We start from the raw sequence: 9,127 nt of genomic DNA, 5'->3' as shown, positions 1-9,127 counted from the left end.
CTTGCACTTGTAGCTTTTTACGAACAAAACCCGTAAAGCTAGACGACTTTAATTGTAGGAGGTCCTTTGTAATGACTCGATGAAGATATTTTGATTACTATAATTTGATAGAATATTTCTTGTATATAGTAATTTGATAGAAGCTTTCTTTGATTATAGCAACTCAAAGGACCAATTTCTTCGATTCGCGTGACACAGGACTGCAACAGTTTTGAAGCTTCAACGGTTGGGAAGCCAAATTTCTGGTTCTTCATTCTTACAACAAGAAAAGTTGAAACATAACTCGGGAATTGCTGGAGAGAGCCGAAGAGGAGAGAATGATTTTAATTGCTCAACATGCACGTGGCTAACAACATTTAATTTGAAATTTCAATATCAGCACATGAGTTAGACTTCTTCCAAATTCTTCAGTCTTCACCGTTCCTTTTTATAATAGATGGCCTCACTTGAAGAGCCCACGCAATCTTCAGCAATTATTGATTTCTTTTTAATGAAAAGTGACAATTGTCATCTCAATAGGGCCCACTAGATTGATTGGATCATGATCCATTATGCTTGGAACCCATTTGGCAAGCAGTTAACCAACATTTACTTTTCTTCCTTTTTAGTTGTGATGCAATTCGGTTTATTACCATTCAAATGGGCCCCACTAAATTAACAATTCGGTGGTAAATCTTTAGTCTTCATATTGGATTTATCTCTCAACACTTGAAATCAAGTGTTGATCTCAAGTGCCACTTGGCAAAAGGATTGGGCCCATGCACAATTTAGCTTATTGACCAACCATAATTTTCTTTTTTTGGTTGATCGATTAAGCTTTGAAAGCTGTTGTTTCTGTCTCAATGTGGCAAATGCTCATTGCCTCTACTCAGTTTGGCTTTTAGTGGGCCCTACCTAATGGGTTTGGATTTAATGGTACCTCCCCACGAATACATTAGGGAACCCATTTTTTAGTTAAATTTCACATTGGGTCTCATCCAACATTTTTATTGGGCCCAATTTTTTATATTCTTTTCTTAGTGGACCCAATAGTTCCTTTTTATTCAATTTCATATTAGGCCTTATTTATTTCAGTTCTTGGCCCCAAAATTTACATATCAACAAATGCCCCCCAAGTTGGTGGTTATTATTATAATTGGCAATGCAACCACCGACTTGCAAAGTTTACATTCTTACAGGCAAGAGCAAGAACTTCTTGGATTGTTCGCAGTCTAAACTTGTGTGGGCCATGAGTTTTTTTTAACCACTTATAGTTTATAGTAGAGAATCTTTTGTGCCATTAGTAGTTCATACTCTTGCAAGTCATGAGTAGGATCGTTTTTTTTTATGGTTTTTTCATTCACAGTTTATACTCATGCGGGCCTGGAGTAGAACAAATAATTTGCTTATTTTGTGATTGCACCTTTTAAGGTTGCCTACATTCCCCTTAAAGGATCCAGTCATGACGTAGATCATAAAGTAGTTTGTACTTGGGCTTTGGGGCTTTACAGATAGTTTAGGCTCTTATCTAGGAATGCTTAGTTGATAGTTAAGGCTCGTGTCCAAGAGTGCATTTTGAGTTGTTTATTAGTTTGAATAGTTTATACTCATACTCAGGACTTCTACAGATAGTTTATGCTTGTATTTAGGAGCAAATTTTGAGTAGTTTCAAAATGATGAATAGTTTATACTCATACTCTTGGAGTTTTGTAGTCAATTTATGCACGTATCTGGAAACACATTTGAGTTACTTTGGAAGTTGAATAGTTTATACTCATACTCAGGTATCTTGTATATAGTTTATGCTTGTATCTAGTAGCACAGATAGTTTAAGCTCATATCTAGGAGCGAATTTTGATTTTTCTTTTTTTTTTTCTAAAAGATAGTTTAGGCTCACATCTAGGAGTGGATTTTGTGAGTTTTTTTTTTTTCTATTAGATAGTTTAAGCTCATATCCAAGAGCACATTTGAGTTACTTTGGAAGTTGAATAGTTTATACTCATACTCAAGAGTCTTGTAGATAATCTTTGCTCATATCTAGAAGCATAGATAATTTAAGATCATATGCAGGAGTGAATTTTGATTTTTATTTTTTTAAAAGATAGTTTAGGCTCATATCTAGGAGTGTATTTTGAGTAATTTGAGTCATTTCTTTTCACTTAACATGTGATTGTATGCACAGCTACACATCCTCTAGAAAAAAATTTCTTTTGTATGTACTCTTGTAGAGTAATTGGGAGTCGGGGGACTTGTTTCACAATTTCATCAGTTACCACTCGCAATGGTTGGGTAGCAATGTTCTTGCCTTGTCTTTTCTTGCTTTTTGAAGGATTCTGTGACTGAACCCTCCTTTTAATCTTCTTTAATAGTTCATTAGTGAAGGGGACTGATGTGTCACATGACGTTCCTATTGTGTAATGATGGTCCATTCATCTTTTGAGAGTGATATGGTGGACTAGGGTGAAAGAATTTCCTTCGGACTTAAGGCCTATGTTTGTGCTCGATTTAGCACTGCCCTTAGTGTATGGCAACAAGTAGAAGGGTCACTAAGGATTTGTATTTGATTTAGTGATGCCCCTGGTGTAAGTTCATAGATGATAAGACGATGAGGGCATAGGAAAGCTATAACAATTGTCATGTTGGTGGCCTCTATGTCCTCACTTGGATCTAGTTTGATTACTCCCGACTCAGCCAATTGCATTATCATGTCTTTGAGAACAAAGCATTTTTCGATCGGGTGGCTGATTACCCGATGGTAACGATAATACCTCGGATGGTCAATCTGCCCTTCTTCTTCTGGGCATTTACAATCAGGGAGCTCTATAAGCTTTTTAGTTAGAAGGGCATCCAACATTTTTATGACATCTAAGTCGGGGAATGAATACACCTTCACTTCCAATTCCTTAAGATTGAGCTTTTATTTTCTTTCTCTTGTTGAATACTTAATTTTATTTCTTTCTTGCAAACCTTGAGAGGGGCTATTGATGTTGCTAGAACTTGCATCAACCTAGACAATTTTGTCTCATTTTCACAAATTTTCTTTTCCTTTTCCTTTTGAAATCTTCCAGACGATGTTCTCCAAAGGTAGATAGGCTAAGTTCCATGTCATGGGCACGGGTGGCCAATTGCTCAAATGTTCAAGGTTTTATTCCCTTGAGGATGTAATGCAAACCCCAATGCATGCCTTGAATACAAGTATCAATAGTTGAAGCTTCTGAGAGCTTGTCCCGACAGTTAAGGTAGAGATTTCTATACCTGCCAATATAATCAACGACTGGTTTATCTTTTATTTGTTTTGTGGTAGTGAGTTCATACATGCTTACAGTATGGCATGTATGGCACACTTCATAGAGACATGCAACAATGCCATAACTTTCAGTGATTTGGATCACTTCTACAGTACTTGATGTACTGTAAGCATGTATGAACTCACTACCACAAAACAAATAAAAGATGAACCAGTTGTTGATTATATTGGCAGGTACAGAAATCTCTACCTTAACTGTCGGGACAAGCTCTCAGAAGCTTCAACTATTGATACTTGTATTCAAGGCATGCATTGTATGTATATAATCAGACCCTCTAGTCTTAGGGGAATTGGGATGAGAGTCGAACCTTGAGTCAGTACTAGATTTCGCATCCGACACAGGTATTTGCCACTTGCATGTTCAAGTAGAGTTGTTGAGATCAACTCTTTTCCCAGATCTACCACTTCCTTAGTAGCGTCCTTCACCATTGGTAGCCTTAAATGTTTTGTTTTGGTGTTTCATCTTTTTGAAGGGACCCCTAGAGTTGTACAAGAAGCAAGAATTGCAACCATTTGTGAAATCTTGGACCTCGTCATTAGACGAGTGGTTGGTCTCCCACACTTAGAAGTTGGCAAAGCACTTGAACTAGATGAACTTGTACTATAAGTTATAGTTTTCTTGTTGTCGGTAACACTAGAAACGACTTTCTTTGGAGCCATGTGTCCAAACCACTTGCAAAAACTTGATGCGTTGACTTAAGAGATGAGAGGAAAGAGATGTCCCACTGGGCGTGCTAGAAATTTGTCTACACAAACTTCGCGCTAAATTTGGAGCACAAGAAATAATGAAGACAAATTCAAGAAAACTTAATATTTTTTTTGAGAAATGTACGTGGGATACAAACTCTTTTTCTTTTGAGTAATACCCTCTAATTCTCATTCGATGGACATGACCCGTAAAGCTTGATGACTTTAAGTGTAGGAGGTCCCTTGTTATGATTCAATGAAGATCTTCTTGTTTACAAAAATTTGATAAAAGATTTCTTGTTTGAAGTAATATGATGGGAGCATTCTTTGATTATAGTATTTCAAAGGACCAACTTCTTCGATTCACGTAACATGGAACTGTAGTAGTTTTGAAGCTTCAACGGTTAAGAAGCCAGATTTCTGGTTCTTCCTTCCTCCAACAAGAAAAGTTGAAACAAAACTCGGGAATTGCTAGAGAGAGTCAAAGAGGAGAGAATGATTTTAGTTGAACATCTCTCAACATGCACGTGGCTAACAACATTTAATTTAAAACTTCAACATCGACACATGATTCCAAATTCTTCTGTCTTCTACCTTCCTTCTCTTATTAATTTTTTTATCTTCTCTTTTCTGTAGACGAACCATCTCTCTTCATCCTCCCAATCACCTCTCAAAGAGAGTCAGTCTCATTTACTCTCCTTTTTATAATGGATGGCCTCACTTGAAGAGCCCACCCAACCTCACATTCGAATTACTCTCCTTTTTAGCAAGACAATCCTCAGTAATTATTGATTTCTTTTTAATGAAAAGTGACAATTATCATCCGAATAGGGCCCACTAGATTGATTGGATCATGATCCACTATGATTGGAACCCATTTGGCAAGCGGCTAGCCCACATGTGGTCGATCAAGATAGCCAACCAACATTTACTTTTCTTCCCTTTTTAATTGTAATGCACTTCGGTTTATTACAATTCAAACAGGCCCCACACAATTGGGTGGTAAATCTTTAGTCTTCATATTGGATTTATCTCTCGACACTTGGAATCAAGTGCCACTTGGCAAAGGGATTGGGCCCATGCACCATTTAGCTCATTCACCAACCATAATTTTCTTTCTTTTGTTGATCAATTAAGCCTTGAAAGTAGTCATTTGCCTTTTAAATGGGATTCACTAGATCCCAAATCAAGATTTAGCCAATCTATCCACTGAGTGATAGATCCACTGATTGCCATGAATGGCAGGCTTGTGTCAACGTGGCAAATGTTCATTGCCTTTACTTAGTTTGGCTTGTAGTGGGTGAAGGGATGGGAGATCCATCATATGGATGACTGAACCCTGCAGGAAGGTTGGGCGAAATTTCAAAAATTTCTTTATCCCCATCCAGGAATTCTATTCCCAATTTAGAAAACTGCATTTTTAAGGTCCGTTCTTATAACCAAACCGGACCAAATCTGAAACCAAGATTAGGGAGGGATGTACCTGATACGAAATCCACGCAAAAAGCTCCTCCCAATGTAGGTGTTCACGCCCAAAGTGTGTACCAAATCCTCCCTACACTGAAGATGACACAATTTAGGATGAGGCAGGATCAGCAGGTAATTTTTCACCAAGAACTTGTGATTCTTCAACAAGAATCAAATGGGGTAGTGAGCACAACTTCAAAATTGTTTCTTCTAGCAAGAAACAATATCAAGATCAAATCTTGATCAGATCCAAGAATTGGAGATCAAACAGGGTATGGCGGCAAGAGCAGGGAGAAAAAGAACTAAAGGCAAAATCAGTCAAACTGAGTTGTCTTCTATAATGTCTGTGTGTCTTTTTCAGATCCGCCCTGCTCTCTATTTATAGCCTTAAAGGGACAACCTCCTAATATGATTAGGAGTCTCTTGATCTAAATCTTTATTTGGATCTAAACTCTTTAAATGATAAGGATAATCCCTTATCTTATCTACAATTCAAGATCAGCTTATTCCTAATCAAATTAAGAGTTCCCTGATCCAAATCATTATTTGGATCTGGACTCTTTAAGTGGATAAGAGTTATCATCTTATCCTTATCTACTGATCCAAACCCAGATCCGCCCCTATTTAATTAATCCAATTAACCTAGTTTGAAATGGGCTTTTAGGCCCATTAAGCTTTCAGGCTCACTTCCTTTTAATACTGGCTAGCTTGGCTCTCTTTGTATGGCGTGAGACCCTAACATTGATATACACATCAGCCACATGAGTTCAGCCTAGCCTCTATTACAAGGCCTGGCTGAATTCACTGCTGAATACAGTGAACCCCTTAGTCCATCACTATGAGCTCTTAATGGGCCCGACATTTACGCTAAATGGTCATTGGGTCTAGCCATCTTATGAAGGCCCAACGACTGTGAGTAGATGCAAGATTAGCCCATCAGGTATAACCCTCAATGGTCTTACACTTAACCTCTCAGCCCATAATGATCAAACATTGCCCAACAAGAGAGGACATCTCCCTCGACTGCAAGGTACAGTGTTGCAATCTCTACTCACATGGATCCCGGGAAATAAAACATTTTGCAAATATTTTGAAACCATAATATATATAAGTATATCTCTATATAACTATATTTTGCAAAAACCAAATTTCAAACACATTTGAAATCTACTACCGACAGTTTAGGTTTCCAACAGAGAGAGTGCATTTTCCCGATCATTTACTTTGTCCGACAAAGGGGCTGATCCTATCACTATGATCACCCACTTAGATGAATTTTCAAACTGCCCCAACATCCTGTCATTGATTAGCACATCAAAGACAGCCCAATCCGACACCTAGTGTAGTATCATAATCGAGTCTAGGGGTCAGGTGTAACATTCCAATTTTGCCCATCTATCTCGAAGGTCTAGGGCAATATTGGAATTTTGGTCTAGTTCAGGGTTTCAAGAAAACCCACACTACATGTACCTCAGGTCTCACCCTGCCAGCTGAGACAAGCCACCCCAACCAACTTGGTGGTACATCAGTGTCAGCCTTGGTAGGATAAATCTCCCCAAATCTATCCAACGGCTGTGAAGATTCTAAACTAACACGAGTCTCATAAGTGTCCAGTTTAAGGGTATTGCACAGAAACACACCACAATAACATGAATTAAATATGTACTTTATTCATTTACAATAAATGTCATAATGTACATCATGCTGATTGGAGCTAAGGACATGCATTGTCTAATAGTGGGCCCTATCCAAAGGGTTTGGATTTAATGGTACCTCCCCACGAATACATTAGAAAGCCCATTTTCTAGTTAAATTTCACATTGGGTCTCATCCAACATCTTTATTGGGCCCAATTTTTTGTTATCCTTTTCTTAGTGGACCAAATATTTCCATTTTATTCAATATCATATTGGGCCCTATTTATTTCAGTTCTTGGGCCCAAAATTTACATATCAACAAATGCCCCCCAAGTTGGTGGTTGTTATTGTAATTGGCAATGCAACCACTAACTTGCAAAGTTTACACTCTTACATGCAAGAGCTAGAACTTCTTGGATTGTTTTCAGTCTAAACTTGTGTGGACCATGACTTTTTTTTTAACCACTTATAGTTTATAGTAGAGATTTTTTTGTGCCATCAGTAGTTCATACTTTTACAATCATTGAATAGGATCTTTTTTTTTATGGTTTCTCCATTTACAGTTTACACTCGTGCGGGCCAGGAGTATAACTTGAAGGTCATTGACTGTTGTCGTTTGCATTTGTTCCATTCGGTTCATGAGAGAAACAATTTGAATGTCCTCTTCTATCATCTTTGTTAACTTAGCAATGATTGCAGCCATTTCATCAAGTTGCTCTTCAATTGTAGTAGCTCCGACCATCATAATGGGTGCTACCAAAGTGTAGGAGCATGTATGTATGTAATCGGACCATCCAGTCTTAGGGGAGTTGGGTTAAGAGTCAGGCATTGATTCAGTACTAGATTCCGCATCGGACACGGGTATTTGTCCACTTGCATGTTCAAGTGGAGTTGTTGAGATCAACTCTTTTCCCAAAGCTATCACTTCCTTAGTAGCGCCCTTCACCATTGGTAGCCTTAAAGGTTTTGTTTTGGTGTTTCATCTTTTTGAAGGGACCCCTAGAGTTTGTATAGGGAGCAAGAGATGCAATCAATTGTGAAATCTTGGACCTTGTCATTAGACGAGTGGTTGGTCTCCCACACTTAGAAGTTGGCAAAGCACCTAAACTAGATGAACTTGTACTATAAGTTATAGTTTTCTTGTTGTAGTAACACTAGAAACGACTTTCTTTGGAGCCATGTGTCCAAACCACTTGCAAAAACTTGATGCGCTGACTTAAGAGATGAGAGGAAAGAGATGTCCCACCGGGCGTGCTAGAAATTTGTCTACACAAATTTCATGCTAAATTTGGAGCACAAAAAATAATGAAGACAAATTCAAATACATTTAATTTTTTTTTTGAGAAATGTAAGTGGGATACAAACTCTTTTTCTTTTTAGGAATACCCTCTAATTCTCATTTCACGGACATGACTCGTAAAGCTTGACGACTTTAATTGGAGGAGGTCCCTTGTACTGATTCGATGAAGAACTTAAAAGATTTCTTGTTTGCAATAATATGATGGGAGCTTTCTTTGATTATAGCAACTCAAAGGACCAACTTCTTTGATTCACGTGACACGGGACTGCAACAGTTTTGAAGCTTCAATGGTTGAGAAGCCAAATTTCTGGTTCTTCCTTCTTGCAACAAGAAAAGTTGAAACAACACTCAAGAATTGCTGGAGAGAGATGAAGAGGAGAGAATGATTTCATTGAACATCTCTCAACATGCACGTGGCTAACAACATTTAATTTGAAAGTTCAACATTGGCACATGAGCTAGACTTTTTCCAAATTCTTTTGTCTTCTCCCTTCCTTCTCTTATTATTATTTTTATCTTCTCTTTTCTGTAGACGAACCAGCTCTCTTCATCCTCCCGGTCACCTCTTAGAGAGAGTCAGTATCATTGCTCTCCTCTCCTTTTTATCATGGATGGCCTCACTTGAAGATTCTGCCCAACCTCACATTCGAATTGCTAAACTTATTGTAATTTAACAAGGCAATCTTCAGCAATTATTGATTTATTTTTAATGGAAAGCGGCAATTGTCATCCCAATAGGACCCACTAGAT

This window comes from Nelumbo nucifera, chromosome 6 (assembly GCF_055504915.1).
Source record: "Nelumbo nucifera cultivar China Antique chromosome 6, China Antique-T2T, whole genome shotgun sequence".
Lineage (NCBI taxonomy): Eukaryota > Viridiplantae > Streptophyta > Magnoliopsida > Proteales > Nelumbonaceae > Nelumbo > Nelumbo nucifera.
Note: the sequence above shows the minus strand (reverse complement) of the source record.